At 46.1% G+C, this 15,673-nt stretch overlaps 1 protein-coding gene across 2 annotated transcripts in view; it reads right to left on the reverse strand.

Moving 5' to 3' along the window:
* Nucleotides 1-15,673, reverse strand: part of B3GALT5 (beta-1,3-galactosyltransferase 5) — a 259,165-nt gene that overhangs the window by 115,055 nt on the left and 128,437 nt on the right. Inside the window, exon 1 of one of the 2 annotated variants that reach the window (XM_069636053.1) lies at nt 4,327-4,421. The exons of the other annotated variant lie outside the window; for it this stretch is intronic. The gene's annotated coding sequence lies outside the window, so the exon portion shown is untranslated. Of the gene's footprint in view, nt 1-4,326; nt 4,422-15,673 lie in introns of those variants that run through there. 2 annotated transcript variants of the gene reach the window in all.

Here is a 15,673-nt window from a genome sequence, read left to right on the forward strand (position 1 = left end):
ATCATGAACTGCCACCTACAGCACCATAAAGGATGTGATGTTGCTCCGAATAGAGAGTTCAGTATAGGGACAAAGCGGAATTAGGGTGTCATCCCACATAATTGTTATGGACAGGCAACCGGCCACGAGCAGTTGTACTTGCCGTCCGAAAAAGCCCACACTTGGCATCTGGAAGCCATGGCACGGACAGTACGGCAATATATACCTATGGAGGGAAAGGTTACAGGAAAGTACTTATCAATAAGCAACCTGGACCAAAGAATTTCTAAAAAGACACAAAAAATGTGCAAAGTCATACACAAATATTAGTGGCCAAACATAACATTGTACTGAAAACGTCCTAATGACCATGTGTAAATGTTGTAACAGGCTACAAAGGCCGAGAATCTGCATGCACCGTAAGAGATAAAAAAAATGCCAACTACACAGGAAGGCGATAATGTAGTTAGGGAAGAAAAATGAATGGACAAATAAATTATTATTACATCGCGTGATTTCAAAGAAAACCAAAATAGCGTGCAAATTAATACACAAAGCAATGTCGGCAAATATAACGGTTGAAACAAAAGTATTAGGGCTAAGAAAGGATGAGAGTAGGCATACTGTACAAATGTGGAATGTGTGCAATCTGCAATATTGGAGGAAAAATGGAATAGGGCAGAAAGGTAATACATGAGTTATATGGGCACAATTAGATTTTTTGTAAAGCAAAAATTAAGGGGCGGCACGCTGTAGAGTGGGCAAAAGTAAACTTACATAATATTTATTGCCTCCATTCTGTTTCTGCAAGTCAGACACCAATGTGTTCGCAGCGAAGATTCTTTGTCGACTGGTCTTGCATGTCCCTTACAAACTTTTTACAACATAACCTTATCAATTGCTATTTTTTTCGACCCATTAATTCCGTGAATGTCTTCAAAGCTTTCCCTCTCGCTCAAGGTAAAAAAAACAATTGCCCCTTATACGTTCACTGGGATGCATGGGCGTATTGTGCGTCCAACCAAAAAAAAGCAACTCATGTGACCTTCACTCAGAAGCCAAATACATTCTTACGTTGCATCAACATATTGAAATTCAATTATGAGAACCGCTACTCCCGTACACCTCCAGAATCGCTGTTTCTAGCAAAGAGTGCAGATGTTGCCTTAGTTTTGAAAACTTAGGACTCCAGTCTGACGGCAATAGTATTCCAAAAATATTTTAACCCACACGCACTAATCGCTAATGGTACTGTGAGGATGAACTTCCATTTAAACGTATGACTTAGGTGACAAGAAAACTCCACTTTTTCAGTTTGTGCTCCCATTAGTGGGCATGAACTTTTTCCCTTCCCCCATTCAGTCGAAGGTGAAAAGAGATGTTGTGAGGAACGACACCCCTTACAACTTTCTACCCCCTGCACTACACATCACCAAAAAGTGCAAAGAAAAGCAGAGTGTTTGATATATTTGTTTTTCACAAACTTTGGTGAGGAATCGTCCAAGGGCGAGAGATTTGTAGGGCACCCAAAAAGTGCTCCTCCTAAGCAAACAGGAACTACACCATAAGAACACATCCACTAATGTACCTGTGTAATATGCAGTAGTGGTTGTGTGCAGGAACTAGGCATGTGGATATAAGGCCATAAGTATGAGAATGTATGGGGGTACATTGGCTTATGACGTCACTGCTTATAATGTTGTTCCTGGGTGCATGGCGTTCGCCCATGCTCCCAAGACCGTACACACTCCCCACAACCATGTAATCGGCAATCAATAGTGCAGGTGTAGGCATTGCTCTGGCATGCTGAGGTGGTTGTGGCCAGTGCCTACAGTCTTGGAAGTATGGCCTTCGGCCTACGGCCTACGGCCATTCATCCAAGACTCTAGCCCCTGACCACAACCACTGCAGCATGGCACACCCATCGCGGCGTAGCAATCAATAGCACACCGATACTAAATTGGAAATGTAGTAACGATATGTACGCAATTGTAGCGGTTGCTAACACCACGCGTGTTCTTACATCAGTTAAAAGGTACCTGGCCACAGCATGGAGTGAAACACTACCCTTACTAGATACCTCATTTTCTACATGTACAAACATCCCAAACAAGGTGCGCATAGAGAATACATCATTAACAACTGTTGACCAAACAAGTACAGTATTTCACTTATTTCTAACTATCTGACCCTCCCCAAGCACTGTAGGAGATCAAAATAGGTTCCTAAACAGCAATTCTCATGGAGAATATATTATTAACAACTGTCGGCCAAACAAGTGCATTATGTAACCCATCTCTTATGCTGTAAACCTCCCCACACACTGTAGGGCAGTAAAACAGTTTCGGAAACAACATTTCGGCTCTGCTGATGACCGCTCTGTCCTGGGATACAAGATGTCGGGCGCATCCACACAATCTGACTCACATTACAGCTCTCTGCAGCCAATCGGGTAAGACGTCGCGTGTTCACCACCCCCTGGCCAATCGGTATCTTGTCCACGGAGCGAACAGGGAAGTGTGACCGCTGAGTGGACATAGATATCACTCATTTTTTTTGCCACATTTTGTGGCAGTTTTAAAGGAAACTACTGGACGGATTTTACCTGTAGGCGTGCGCAAAGTTTTTCCCCCATTCAGTCTATGGGAAAAAAAATACGTTTTGGGACCCCCCCATAACTTTTGCCCCCCTGCACCAAACAACACCAAACGTTGCAATTCAGAGTGCTCCATACACTTTTTTTTGCAAAGTTTGGTGAGGATTCGTCCAGGGGAAGCGGAGTTATAGGCCGCCCAAAAAGTGCTCTTCCTATGGAAACAGCAATTTAACCATAACTAGACAGCCACTAGTGTGGCTGTGTAATATATATATATATAAATAATCAGAGAGGAGAATTTCCAATAACAACCCTAGCAAAGTATAAAAGGTGCCCACCCTTTAAGCCCAACAATTTAGGAAATATTCCAAAAAAACAAAATCCAAACATGAGACATGCGCTTTAATTGTACTTTTCTGTGTTCTTGTGGGTAAGCGTCTGCATTGAAAACAAGACAACCTGGTGTGAAATCCTAGTAGCTGAACACTTGAGCAAGCAAACATTTTTTTTTAATGCTGGCCTCAAAAACACAGAACCGGGGTTGCGTCCACCTGTTGAAAGAAGTGGGCGGACGCTGTCCACTCACATGTATCGACTTGTGCCCTGAAAACCAGTACAAGGCCAGAACCTGAGAAAATATCCCCTCCAGTATCCAGGATGACAACCTCTCTTGTCACATCCTTGGTAAAATATTCATGGCTCACTTGCATGCTTCATATATAATGTGAGGAAAATGTTACATTCTACTTAAACGCTTTTTTGGCTTGGTAAATATAAACATGTGGCAACAAGGCAAACAGTTAAAACGTTTTTGTGCAATATGTTTAATTGAGCTAGAGGGACGCACATATTTTACTGTTTGCATGTGCTTTCAAAATAAAAACGCCCCTTTGCAGTTCTTAACGTAACAATGGTCTCTTAAATAGGCCATCAATAGTAGAAAGGAAGTAATCAGCAGTGCATATGAGCACACACCCCACCCCCAAACCCCTGCCCCCAACCCAGCCCCTATTGGGCTGCTGGGAAGGGGGCACAGGTGGGGACTTTTATCTCTACAGAGTCGCAGCAGGAGGTTGACAGGTGGCATGTTGCCTCACCCGAGAAACAAAGGGAGCCAAACCTGAGAACAGCCGCTTTTGAAAGATATTCTGGCAAGCTTCCCCTGCATCATGCAGCGTGTGCCGCCCAGGGCCAAGTGTAGCCCCACACGCCATGCCGGAGCAGGTATTGTGTCTGCAATTCATTCGCTCCAGCCAGAGGATGTGATGGACCTTTACCATTCGCGCTAGAAAGGGCAGTGTCTGCAGCCATTAGACCTAGAACAGACCCTGTGCCTGCAGTTATTGTCCACAGAAGGGTCATTAGATCCAGAGAAAGTACGAGCCCTGGGGAATCATTAGGCACTGGAACTGGAGACAGTACACTGCGATGAATAGCGGGCGCAGGTGTTATTATATATGTAGTCACTTACACCAGAGCCGCGTCTGCGGGCATCCCAGAGCCTGAACCGTGCCGTAAAGGACGTGCCTACGATACCAACCAGAGGTTTAGAAAGTCACGTCCTTACAATGTTTAATTTCAATGTGTGATAAGTACAATACACCGAATAGCAGCTTCAGCTGCAGCATCTCACTTCAACGTGCATTTCCAGAGGGTGCAATACCAACCAATATAACAAAGGGGCGAGAACGTCCAAGTTAATGGATGGAAAAGGAAATGCATATCAAATTCACTGGATCGCATGCACTCACCTGATGCTGCCTGGAATCGGGAAATGGGCGTTTTGTAAAGGTAGTGCCTAGTTCCCATCGGAGAAATGGAGCATAGCAACGCCCAGCCCACTCTTCTTCACGTGACTTTTGACGTCATCATTGTGATTTTCGTTTGAAATTTTAGTGAGTGGGAAGGCTTGGCTGCCAGTGCAAGTTCAATCGGAATATGTGTGCTTTTGGCTTGTTGCCGTTAGGGTGGGCATGCTATTCGGGAGACCGGGAACGTTTCTGCAAGACAACAGATGGAGCTGAAAATTACATTTACTTTAAAAATCACGTTAAGCTATTCAACGTGAAAGGTATGGAGGGCTAAGAAAAGAAACAGTGCAGGGACAGTGGGTGGTGGTGTTTAACCGATCAAAGGGGGCTAATAGGGGAATTTAATGTTTGATGAGTGTGTGTTTGGGATGGATAGGATGGGTGGTTTTACAGGGAATCGGCTGGGGCTATTTGCGTGTGGTTGGGACAGGCATGTGGGCTTCTTGGTGTGGGTCTGCAAGGGGGGTGGGCAGTGCTTTAAGTGGCCTGAGGCATTCCAGGGCCCGTCTCTCAAAAGTGGGTTTGAACACAACATTGGTGGGATGCATTATCCCGTCGCGGTGAGATGCGCCTGCCATTAGGTTAGGCAAGCTGACAGAAGTGTCAGCCAGCCACACCATGCTGTAGCTGGCTGGCACTTCTGTCAGTCACTGTAACATCCTTTGGTGACCTCTCGCGTAAGGGGTCACCAGAGGAAGTTACTGTGCCTTTGTTTCCACAGGTGGCTGAGGCGTCTATAACCCTTGGCGAACCTGAGGTCCTCCTCGTCATATTTCGAGGTTTATAAAAGATGGCTTGAAAAGTGCACAATTCAAGCCATCTTTTATAAAGCTTTGCCGACGGACAAAGACGCCTCAGTGGAGTAAACCACTGGTATTCCAAAGGGTTTAGGAAGAGGACATTTATAGGATTTTGGTCTTGTGGACAACTTACAGATTTGGGCCTGGGGTGTTGCAGCCATCAAGGAAAACAGGGAACCCCATACATTTCTGAAAATACGACACCCGTGGGAATCTACAGAGGTCTGACTTGCATCAATTGCCCTAGAATATATTACCCACAAGGCCTGGCAAAGTCCAAAATTTAGGGGAAAACATTTTTCAGACATTTGCCACCAGGAAACCACCGAAACACGCCAGCAACAACACATGTCCTACCTTCCCACATTCCCACAGGTGTCCAGGTGAAAAGGGTACCTCACATGTGTGGGTACACCTACCTGAGCAGAAAAGAAAAAGTGTTGACCGTCCACAAGTCCAGTGGCAGTCCCAGGGAGCCCTGGCAGGGTCCCCATCCCTTCTCTGGGGGAAATTCTGTAACTCGGCCCAGACAGCGCTCCAGAATGGTCAGGGTTGATGTCCATGGCCTTGAGCAGATGTCTCCATCTATCCCCTGAGGGGAAAACTGTAACACAGCATGGCAAGAGCACCAGGACGGCCAGGGGTGCTGCCTCCGGCTTTGGGCGCCTGTCTCCAATGTGGGTCGACCTTCCACAAGTCTAGCAGCGGTCCCAGATGCCCAGCCAGATCTCCAGGACGGCCAGGGGTACTGACCCTGGCCTTGGGTGCCTATCTCCAGTGTGGGTCGAGTGTCCCCAAGTCCAGTGACGGTACCAGGGAGCCCCAGCCAGGTCCACATCCCTCGCCTGATGGAAAAGCTGCAACGCCGCACAGCCAGAGCTCCAGAACGGCTTGGGGTGCTGACCTCAGCCTTGGGCGCCTGTCTCCAATGGGGGTTGACCATCCCCAACCCCAGTGGCAGTTGCAGGAAGCCCCAGCGGGGTCCCCATCCCTCCCTGGAGGGGAAAGGCTGAAACGCAGCCGAGCCTGAGCTCTAGGAGTGCTGCCTTGGGCCTCTGCATTGCACGTGAGTAGACTGCCCAGCGGCGGTCATCAGACGACCTGGCAGGGTCCCTATCCATCCCCAGAGGGAAAAGCTGTAACGTAGCATGGCCAGAGCTCCAGGACAGCTGAGGGTACTGCCCCCATCCTTGGACACCTGTCTCCCACGTGGGTCGCCTGTCCTCAGCCCTTGCAGGGTCTCCATCCCTCCCCAGAGGGAAAAGCTGTAACGCAGCCCTGAAAGAGCTCTAGGACAGCCGGGAGGGCTGCCCCCAGATTTGGGCATCTGCTTCACACGTTTATTGACCGCCCTTGCACGCCAGCAGTGGTTATGGGACGTCACGGCAGGGTTCCCATCCCACCCCGGAGGGAAAAGCTGTTACGCAGCATGACCAGAGGTTCAGGATGGTCGGGGGGCCTACCGCCGGGCTTGGGCGCCTGTCTCCCATGTGGGTCGACTGCCCCAAAGCCCAGTGGTGGTCCCAGAGAGCCGCACCAGGGTCCTCATCGTAACGTAGCCCAGCCAGAGCTCAAGGACGGCCGGGGGCGCTGCTCCTGGCCTTGGGTCCTGCCTCACACATTGGTCGACCACCCCTATACCAGCGACGGTCCCAAGGACCCCCCATCCCTCCCCAGAGGGAAAAGCTCTAACGTAGCCCTGCCAGAGATCAAGAAAGGCCGGATCTACTGCTAGATTGGCCTGGGGTTTGGGGGCTGGGGAGCCCACCCCAAGATCATATCGCTGGTGGCCTAGTGGTCTTTGCTGCTTCCCAGGGGTGGCAAAATGGGGCCAGAAGCCCAATTCCCCCCCCCCCCCCCGGGAAGCAGCAAGGATCTTCCCATCCTTGGGGGGATTGCTGTGGGGAGGGAAAACTAAGGGGGATGTTAAGGATTTTAAAGATGCAGCACACTCCAGACCAGAACTCTTTCTACAGGCCAGGGATGCAGCACACAATTAAAAACGCTTTTATGTTTATTTCCTTCAGATTCAATTTTTGAGAAGGCAGCCAACCCATCTCACACACCCCTTAACGTACACCCCGTGTCTCAATGGACCATGGACCGGGCTGGTGTGTAATAATTAAATATTTATTTTTAATTATGAATAAAAATCAAATACATTCAATATAGGGCATCAATCACCAGTGTGGTGATAATTACACCATAAAATGATAGGATACACTTAGTTTAACCTTCTAACATAAGATACACAGTGCACAAATGAATGAAAGCAAGATTCGGGTAGTATTTTCCGATAGCACCACAGTTAGGCATTCCCCCCTCGACACTCTGACAAAACCCCTGTAAACCAAGTTTTGTGAGGGTGGAGAGAAGTAGCAAGGAGTCAGGTATACTAGGCAAAAATCGGAATGAAAAATCCAAACTACCACCCCTGAACGGGATTTTACATGTGCGGTTGAATGGAGAAGGCAAGAATGTGTGTGGCTGCATCAAAGAAGCAAGAAAACTCGTAAGCTACAAGGCAAGGTACTAAACAACGGGGATACAGTTTAGAAAATCGACTTTTGAAGGAAAAAACAGTGCAGCAAGAATCACACGTTACAAAATTGCAATTGCTTTGTTTCTCAAGTTTAAAATAGCAAAACGGCTTGGAAAATGAGCTAAACAGACAGAATCAAAAATTGGTTTTGCTGATGAAGGACAAAGGCAACAGGTATGATACTAAAGTGAAAGGGTGATTCTTGTTGGTGAGAGTATGGGATTCTCTAGAAAATAAATCGGATTTTCTAATGAAAGCAGTTACACGGGCAAAATAGGTTTTAAAAGGAAAATAACAGGTTCTACTGAAACTGTTTCGTAGTGGCTAGATTATTGTGGAAAAACAATGACCACAAAAAGGTTAATTTGTAATGGTAACCCAGTCATGCCGTGTGTCTCTTTATATGGGAATTAATTAATTTATTCCAAATAGTACTAAGGACTTATATAACGGACTGAAATGATTGGACAGAATGGCGCTAGTACATGGAGATTAACACGGATTTTCCTAAGGAGAGGATACACAGAGGATTCTGACAATTTAAGAATTTACTAGGGTATTTATAGGATTTCTATGGGATTGGACATAATACAAGGTAACAAAGCACTGGATGAAACTTTTTGGTTACTGGCGAAGGGTGATACTTACAAAAAGCACTTGAATGGGGTAGTTTGGACAGCCAGCCGGGTCTTTGGACAGCAGGACAGGGGTCTGGTCACGGCACAATCCTCTAGGGACTCAGCGAGGCAACCAGGGTCTGGTCTCAATGGACAGTGGGGTACATCAGCTGGGCAAAGCAGATAGCTGGGCAAAGCAGGTCTGGTCACTGGATAATCCCAAAAGGGTTCAGCAGCCTTTCCCTCTTTCTCCCTGAATTATTGGGATTTTTGTAGGTTTTAATTCTGGATAGTGGTTCTGCATGGATAGGAGGTACTGCATGGATCAGGACAAGCTACCCCCGGCCTGGCACTGGAATCTGGAATCTTGCAGGGTGAATGTGGAAAGTCTGGATCTCTGGATGTTGCGGGTTGGATTTTGAATCCTGGATTTTTTTTATGTCTCCTCCTTATATAGGCCAGATGACATCAGAGGATTGTTACTATGTGGGCAGAACTAAGCTGGACATACCTCTAAGATGGATAGGTCAGCCTGAAGGGGTCGCCACCTCCCTGTAAGCAGATTGGACTGAAGGAAGAGACTCAGTTTTAATGTGTGTGTTTCTATGAGGTGCTTTGTTATACCACAGTTATTTTTGCCAAAACCAGTTATGACAAAATCCTTATATTTATAAATTTCACCCGTATGAAAATTAGATAGGCAAATACCATATTTCACATGGAGTATACTATTCCAAACCCCAAGTTTGTACGATGCCGTTTAGTCCTTCTGCCAATCTTTTGTAATTGAAATGGCAAATATTTCCCCTAAAAATCTACAAATGTGTACACTGAAGCTTATCAATATCGGACATATGAGCATTTAAGTTTCATAACGTACCATGTACGCTTCCCCCGGCAATGTCACTTTAATGCATTTCACATCCTCCACATGCTAGGAAGATCCACATTGTCTTATTTTCATGGCGCAAAAATTACATTCAAGCTGTTCTAAGATTACTGAAATACATGTCTTTATATGAAAAGTCTTTTCAATCATATGGGCCAGCTTTGTTCCCAAAAGTGGGCAGTCCTTTAAACCCCAGGCCAAATGTCATGCTCTGGGCAGCTTTGCCCAGAGGTTGCTATGACTCCCCTTTGATCGTAGGCAGTTGAGGCTGAGGAGAGGTGTCAGAGGAATTCACACGTCAGTGATAGGCCTGTCCATTGTCCCAGGCTGCAGCAATACCGCTCCGTCTGAAGAAGTCACCACTTGCCACACCTCTGGGCTTTTCATGTGGAAAAGGAACTTCCTTTCCCATGGGGCTGGCACATTAGAAGTGCCTGCCTTTGTAAAGACTGGTTTGATAGCAATTTCTGGGCCTAGCCATGATGTTGAAGTTCTTTTTGTGGGAAAAATAAACTACACAGAGTACAATTTACTTATATTTTGGCAGCTTTTCTTCCCAAGATATATAGTTTTGTTTCAGGGCATGTTACAGTGTTATTTCCATTGAGCTTTTACAATATCAACTCACTGCTTTGCAGAGCAGTTCAACATGGGTTCATTTTACTTTCCCTGGTCATTTACAAATGCGATTTTCCTCGCATCTTCATTCTGAACATTTCCATAGCTCTAGTCAATTTCTAATACACAGGAATCTGTTCAAAACAAGGGTTCTTTGAAACTGACATAAGCAAAGGGAGATAGAGAGCTTCTTGTGAAGAGTTTTGCCTGTGTTACTTTGTTGCAAGAGTAAACGCTTGCCGTACAGCCTGATACACATTTCTCTGCTCTTTCACAGTTTTTACTTGACACACAATGCCTTTCAGGGCGGAAATGACCCTCCTTTGATGGTGTTCATCCTTAAGATAGATGGGCCTGAATGTGTTTTACTGGAACCAAACTATCTAATGTTCAAAAGATGGAAATAGCACCAGTGCAAAATCATTTTAAACACACATTTTCTCTTTCAGTTGGAAGTCTTGAGCTGGCAGCATAGCAGTGCCGAGCCAGGCTGCTTTTGAATCCTTCTTTTTGGTGCACATGAAGAAAATACTGCGGCCATTCTCGGGGTGTTTCTATGTTTCCTCTCGCCACATATGCGCTCAGAAGAGCCAGCGCAGCCATTACTTTTGCAACTGCTAAACTGCAGTTTTGGTGATGCAGGGGAATATGTGCTCAGCAGAGCCAGTTCAGCCATTCTTGTATCTGCAGAAAATGCAGTTTGGTGGTGCAGGAGAGTTCTGCTGGACTGGTAAATGTACCCCACAGAATCCCTCCCCACTTTCCCACAAGGACGTCTTGTTGAGGGAGAGTAGGGTAAAGTGGGGTTCATAAGGTGGAGTTCTTCTTTCTTCAGGGAGCAGTACGCCAAGATCTTCCCTTCATCTTTCGTTGGAGAGTGTGGTGGAGAGTGTGGAATGACACCCCCTTTCCTTCCTTCCCTTTCCAGGACCGTGGGGAGTTGCTCATCGGTCTAGAAGGGAATGGAATTAGTACTCTAATAGGAGATAGATAAAAACTGGTTTTAGAATCTTTCACAGACCGTCTTCCCACAAGGTTGACATCAGTTGAACAAGGCATACATGTATAATGATCAGGAGTCTTTGAATAATATCAGAAAACAAATTACTTAACAAAGCAAAGACATGATTGAACTTTCACATCATAGTTTCATTACATATTTTTGCAATAACACTGAAGAAAACTACTCCGTTATATACCTATGGACCTACCTATTCCCTTCTGCTTTTTCTTTTTTCTCATTCTCCAGATGTCTCCTCTATTTGACTTTGTCTCAATCAACTGCAAAATGTGTCTGGGGTGACAACCTTTTAAAGGATTAATGTGGACCATTTCTCTTCCTTTGGGGATGCAGATTCTGTAGGCAACATGTGAAATTTGTCTACAATTTCAAAGGGACCATGCCATGAGGGGAGAAAATTCTGCTCCTTAGTCATGTTCCTCTGAAAATTGTACAAGTGGACCATCTCTCCTACTTGGTATTCCGTTTTGGTTGTTTTTAAATTGTATTGAGTTTTCATCCCCTCTGCCAATTTCTCCAGATTCCGCTGAGCGTACGCAAAAGCATGCTGAAGATGTTTTCTTAGATTCTCAACATATTCATGAGTTGTGGAGGCGTTTATCAGTGTCTGCTCTTGTGTTCTATAGAGCAGATGGTGAGTTAGCACCATCCTTCATCCAGTCATTAGCCCAAATGGAGACATTTTGGTTGCAGAAGATGGTGTAGATCTGATGGCCCTCAGGACAAGCGGTAATTGGATGCCCCAACTTGGCCCAGAATCTGCCACAAACTTTTTTAGAATGCTCTCAATTGTTTTATTGTACCTCTCAACTCATCCACTAGAGGATAGGCAGTATTGAATATAAAGTTTCATTTTTACCCCAAATATCTTCCACACCTTTGTCATCACTTCGCTGGTTTGTTTGCTTGTTTTATTGATTTATGATGAAGTGACTTCCTTGGTCTGACTCAATCCTTTAGGGTAGGCCAAAACACGAGAAGATGTAGTTGATCATCAGGGCAGCTGCTGTTTCTATCATGCAATTTCGGGCCGGGAGACATTCCACCCATTTGGTAAACAAGCATGTTACTATTAACATGTACTTGTTCCCCCAAGAGGAGCGAATCACAGGCCCGATGAAATCTACTTATAAATCTGACCAAGGCATTGTCATCCCCCTTTTCTGGAGGGGAGCTCGGTGTGTGAGTGAACTTGGCTGAAATTGTGCACACACAAGACACCCCTTCAAATATTGGTCGAGGTCCTGACCCATATGTGGCCAGTATGCAACCTCTTGCAATATTTCTAGAGTAGTATGAAACCCCTGATGACCGACTGTGGTTGCATCATGGGCGTGACTTAGCATCAGGCTTCAGAATGAGGTAGGTACCACCCACTGGTCACATCCAGAATGGATCTCCTTACCAACAAACCGTCTTGGATTCGGAAAAATTTGGGACACTTCATGATATGATATGATTGGTTATTTATAACGCGCTTAATACCCAGAGGTTTCTAAGCGCGGACCCGGGGATCGAACCTGTGTTGCTCCGTGTTGTTTTGCTGCCAAGGCGAGCACGTTGCCACTGAGCTGTCCTCCCAAGACAACACCATGAGTTCCTCTTTCCCAATGGAATTCATTTCCGTCAGAGGAAAGTTCACAGGGTCCTCAATGTGTTGATAAAATTTCCCAATAATCGGATCCCCTTTTGTGCCATGATTAAATCAGCATCTGGGGTCTCCTTACTCCACTGAGTAGTTGAGAGCTCATTGCGAGCATTTGTCTGGGACCTGGTGACAGCAGTGACCTGGATTTTCCCCAACAGGGACTCAAGCTCTAGGAGATCCCCCTGGATGGCTTCAGTTTTGGCCAACTGATCAGCCAGGTCATTTCCAGTTTTGTCTGGCCCCTCTATTCTATAATGACCCTTAATCTTTTTCCAGTAGATGGTCATCCCACTAGAGGTGGCCAGATCATCAATATTTTGTATGAGCTTGCCATGTTTAAGAGGTTTGTTATTTGCACCCAGCATGCCTCTGGTTCTCCAATTGATCAGGTGCTCCACTAACCCGTTCCGGACATAATCTGAATCTGTGATTATGACCAGTTTGTGGAGTCGGTGTTGCATGGCTGTAAGGATGGCCTGGTGAACTGCCGTCAACTCCGCCACCTGACTACTCCGGGGACCAATTTAGTACCAAGCAGAGGGTTCCGGGGCATCATCCACCCAGGCATTCCCAACACCGGCCACCAGTAACTTTTTCCCATTGTTGTCAACATGGTAGGAGCACCCGTCCACAAACTGTGGGCATCCCCTCACACTTTTCTTCATAGACGTTGTGCGGGGAATTCAGGTATGCCTCCATGTTGTCTTGAGTTTTGAGACTTTCGCCCTCGAGACAGTTTTCTCTGGCATAATCATGCAAGTCAGCCAGACCTTGCGCGAGGGGACTCTTATTGTTTTGACTTCCACAGGAAAGCCTTGCATGGACAGAATCCAGGAAGTAATTCTGGAATTACTTACATTTCCTGCCCGGATTCTTTCACTTTGGAGGTATTGAAAAGGCTGGTGTGGAGTCTCCACTATGATGTGCACCCCCTGGATGAACGGGCAGTAATTTTGCATTGCCCATACCGTTGCCAGGAGTGCCTTCTCACAATCGTTGAATTTTTCCTTCACAGAGGATAAAGTCTTGCTTGCATAGGAGATTACTTTATTGACCTTGCCATGCTTTTGGTATAATACTGCGGTCAAGCATGTATTCAAAAACCCCATCTCCAAGAAGAACTCCTTGTTTTTGACAGGGTAAGCTAGACAAAGCTCTTGTGAGAGGCTTCTTTTGAGTTGTTTTACTGCCTCAGCTTGTTCTGGACCCACACTCCCACTTCACCCCCGCCCCCTTCAACAGATAGACCACGGGTCTTGTGACCTCTGTGTAATCCTCAATGAACTTCTTACTGTAATTAGTCAGTCCAAGGAGGCTTCTTAGCTCCCGCAGAGTTGTGGGGTCTTTCAGTTTTAGTAGGGCTTCCACTTTCTTTGCCTGGGGACAGAGACCCTGAGGGGTTATTTCATGTCCCAAGAAGTTGACACGGGTCCTGCACCACTGTGCCTTCTGGAAGGACAGTTTTGCTCCGGCAACCCTCAACTGTGTCAGAACATAACGGATTTCCGCTTTGTGTTCCTCCACAGTTGAGCTTTTAATCAATACATCATCTACATAGGCCAGGTTACCCCTTTCACTCATATTGGGCATGTTGAATTAATTGCCGGAGTTTATGTATCCAAAGGGAGTCTGGGTCCATGTGTACTGCTGCCCCCCGAAGGTAAAGGCCAGCTTGTACTGGTCCTCCCTACTGACGGGCACGGTCCAGTATCCATGTGTGAGGTCAATGGCAGTGTACACATTTGACCTCTGGATCTGGGCCAGCCTTTGGTCAATGTAGGGAAGAGGTCATCGGGACGTGTGGACCCATTTGTTCAGCTCCCTAAGGTCTGCACAAAGTCTCCATTGGCCATTTGATTTTAAAATTCCCAGTACCGGATTATTAAATGTACTGTGTACTGGACGAATTATGCCATGGGACTCTGGGTTTCTGATCATCTCTGTCAGTGACTCCATGGATGTGAGAGGCAAGCAGTATTGCTTTACAAACACAGCAGTCACCCCAGGGTCTGTGGGAATTGAGGTAGTATGTATCTCGGTGTGACTACAGTCGTACGAGTCCACAGCAAAAATATTTTGAAAATCTAAGAACACCCGTTTTCAACTTTTGCTCCTCAGTCTCACAGGCATCAGTGAGGTTGACCCACTCTTCAACCATCCGCCTGAAACCTTGAAAGATTTAGGGTTTTGCAATCTCAGCGGCCTCCTCCAGCTCAGTGGAGAGGTCTCTGGTTAGAGTGTGACCTGGAAAGAGGGTTTCGGGTAGGAGAGGCTGTCATGGTGGACCTGGAAGATCACCTCATCCTTCCTGATGTCACAGGTCACCTCTTCACCCCCGTAAGGGCAGGAAAAAGTACACCAGGAAATTCTCGCCTTGCCTGGTGAGATCCTTTCTGGCAGTATGTCATAGTCATTGTCACAGCAGTCATTGGGAATTAGTCCTATCAGTTAATTTCCTATATCCATGGAAAAATGCTGGTCATCAACTGCCATTCCAATAATGGGGCCTGTGCCCAGAGTGATACTCCTGAGGTCGATGTTAACCACCGGTATTGGAATGGTGTCGTGTTCTACATTTACTAATGGTGCTGGGTTTAACCCCAACCCCTGCTGTTGGAGATGGGCATTGAGGTGTACATATGCGTCTGGATTTTGTAGTTTCTTTCCTCTTTTAATTTTTAAGTCAAGTGGGAATTGTCGGGTCCGTCACGGGATGGAGACATCTTCTCCAGTTCGAACTTCAACCATATATGGCAGCAATTGGGGTGACCGAAATGCTTTTTCTGAATCATCAAAGCCCATGGGATTGACCCCCAGTCAGGACCAGGCTTTGTAATTTATAAGGTTCAAATTAATTGAAAACCGATTGAGAGTGTACCTGACTAAATAGAATGCAGCAGGGACATCTTGCACGACCCAACAATTATGCTCTATGCTTTTGCCACCTATGGATATTTTGAACATACACCTGCTAGGCAGGAGATGTTTTGAATTGGGAGTTTCCAGGCCCATTTCCCACTTATCAATTAATTTAAATGTGGGAATGGTATGGTTGGATCTTTTAGGAGTTTCCTGAACACTGCTTTGCTAATTAAGCACTTTTCATTGTTCAAGCACACTCTGGCGAGAACAGGCTCCATCCCCTCATTTAA

This window comes from Ambystoma mexicanum, chromosome 7p, assembly GCF_040938575.1.
Source record: "Ambystoma mexicanum isolate Mex_15411 chromosome 7p, UKY_AmexF1_1, whole genome shotgun sequence".
NCBI lineage: Eukaryota > Metazoa > Chordata > Amphibia > Caudata > Ambystomatidae > Ambystoma > Ambystoma mexicanum.